A 2,691-nucleotide genomic window follows, 5' to 3' on the forward strand; every position below is an offset into this window, starting at 1 on the left:
AGAACGTTCCATGTGCACTGGAGAAGAATGCATATTCTGCTCTTTAAGGATGAAATGTTCTGAATATATCTGTTAAGTGCATCTGGTCCAGTGTGTCATTGAAAGCCATTATTTCCTGGTTGATTTTTTGCTTAGATGATCTGTACATTGCTGTGAGTGGGGTGTTGAAGTCTCCTACTATTATGGTATTACTATTGATGAGTTTCTTTATGTTTGTGATTAATTGATTTATATGTTTGGGTGCTACCACATTTGGCAGGTAAATGTTTACAATTGTTAGATCTTGGTCTATAGACCCCTTGATTATCATATAATGCCCTTCTGGATCTCTTGATACATCTTTATTTTAAAGTCTAGATTGTCTGATATAATTATGGCTACTCCAGCTTTCTTTTGTTGACTATTAGCATGATAGATTGTTCTCCATCCCCTTACTTTCAATCTGTAGGTGTCTTTAGGTCTAAAGGGGTCTCTTTTACACAGCATATAGATGGATCTTGTTTTCTTATCCATTCTGTTACCCTATGTCTTTTTATTGGAGCATTGAGCCCATTGACATTTATAGTGAGTAGTGAAAAATATGAATTTATTGTCATTATGATGCTTGTAGAGTTGGAATTTCTGGTGGTGTTCTCTGGTACTTTCTAATCCTTTGTTGCTTTTGGTCTTTTGGTCTTTTTGTTTTTGTTTTTGTTTTCCTTCTTTTCACCCCTCAGAGAGTCCCCCTTAAATTTCTTGCAGGGCTGGTTTAATGGTCACAAACTCCTTTAATTTTTGTTTGTCTGGGAAACATTTTTATCTCTCCTTCTATTTTGAATGACAGCCTTGCTGGATAAAGAATTCTTGGCTGCATATTTTTCTGATTCAGCACACTGAATATATCTTGCCACTCCTTTCTGGCCTGCCAAGTTTCTGTGGATAGTTCTGCTGCAAACCTGATCTGTCTTCCCTTGTAGGTTAGGGACTTTTTTCCCTTGTTGCTTTCATGATTCTCTCCTTGCCTGAGTATTTTGTGAATTTGACTATGATATGCCTTGTTGATGGTCGGTTTTTATTGAATCTAATGGGGGTCCTCTGTGATTCCTGGATTTTGATGTCTGTGTCTTTCTCCAGGTTAGGAAAGTTTTCTGCTATGATTTGCTCACATAACCCTTCTACACATATTTCTCTCTCTTCCTCTTCTGGGATCCCTATGATTCTGATGTTGTTCCTTTTTAATGAGTCTCTGATTTCTCTAATTCTTAAATAGTGCTCTTTTTCCTTAATCTCCCTCTTTTTTTCTTCTTCATTATTCTCTATAAGTTTGTCCTCTACATTGCTGATTCTCTGTTCTGCCTTGTCTATCCTTGACGCCACTGCACCATCCGTGATTGCAGCTCAGTTATAGGATTTTTAATTTCATTCTGGCTATTTTTTACTTCTTTTATCTGTGCAGAAAGGGATTCTAATCTATTTTCGACTCAAGCTAGTATTCTTATTACCATGATTCTAAATTCTGGTTCAGACATCTTGCTACAAATATGGAACACTTCACGAATTTGCATGTCATCCTTGCACAGGGGCCATGCTAATCTTCTCTGTATCATTCCAATTTTAGTATACGTGCTGCTGAAGCAAGCACAGCTTTTGAGTTCTCTGTGTCCCTGGACCTGTATATCTGTTTCCTTCCACAGATTAGGGAAGTTTTCTATTATTGTTTCTTGAAATAAATTTTCTTCCCCCTTTTCCTCTCTTCTTCCCCTGGGACCCCTATGATGCAAATGTTATTATGTTTCTTGGAGTCATTGAGTTCCCTAATTCTATTTTATTGATCCAAGATTTTTCTTTCCCTCTTTTGTTCAGCTTCATTATTTTCCATAATTCCATCTTCTATATCACTTATTCATTCCTCTTCTTCCATTCTTGTGGTAATTCCATCCAGTCATTTTCAAATCTGTTATTGCATTTTCCATTTTGGCCTGTTTGTTTCTTAGCTCTTATCTCTATGGTAAGGGCCTCTCTGATGCTGTCCATGCTCTCCCGAAGTCCAGCTAGTATCCTTATGATTGTTGCTTTAAATTCTAGATCAGGCATATTATTATATCTGTTTATATTAGATCCCTGGCTGTGATATTTTCTTTTTCTTTCTTTTGGGATGAGTTCCTCCATCTTGGCATTTTGTCTAAGACTATGTCTTCTTTTCTGTGTTAGGAAAAACTATTTGTTTCCTGTTACTGACAGTAATGACTTTATAAAGAAGAGGTCATATAATGTCCAGGACTGGTGCTCACGAAGTGTCTCTGATGTGTACTTCATGAACTCTGCTGCTGTGTTTTGGCTGCTCTATTCCTCAGGTCAGTCAGCTGCAGAGTTTCTCCTTGCTTTCAGTGAGCAGTGTTTGGACCTTGGCCAGAGTGTGTCCAGCTTCAACTATGTATGGTCTGGTCTGTTTGTTAAAAGATACCTAATGCTATTTCCACTAGAACTGAAGCTTTGCAGAATGCTATGGATAGTAGACATAAGTGCTTGTGGGTTGTTTTATTTATTTTTTTTAATTTTGTCTTTGGTATTCTGGGGGAAGAGCCTGCTGAGCTGATCCTAAGGCATACCTGCCTGAGAAAAGCAGTACCAGCAGAACACAGGGCATCCAGATTCGGTGTAAGCAGGTTAGCCAGACAATGTTGGCACTGTGCTGTTTACTGAAGTTGGTTT

General features: G+C 37.9%; 1 non-coding gene across 1 annotated transcript; it reads right to left on the reverse strand.

Moving 5' to 3' along the window:
• Positions 1–1,514: 1,514 nt before the first annotated feature.
• Positions 1,515–1,621, reverse strand: LOC125158078 (U6 spliceosomal RNA). Its single transcript, XR_007149186.1, has one exon. It is a non-coding gene; the product is annotated as a U6 spliceosomal RNA (small nuclear RNA).
• Between the last annotated feature and the right edge of the window lie 1,070 nt (positions 1,622–2,691).

This window comes from Prionailurus viverrinus, chromosome X (assembly GCF_022837055.1).
Source record: "Prionailurus viverrinus isolate Anna chromosome X, UM_Priviv_1.0, whole genome shotgun sequence".
Classification (NCBI taxonomy): Eukaryota; Metazoa; Chordata; class Mammalia; order Carnivora; family Felidae; genus Prionailurus; species Prionailurus viverrinus.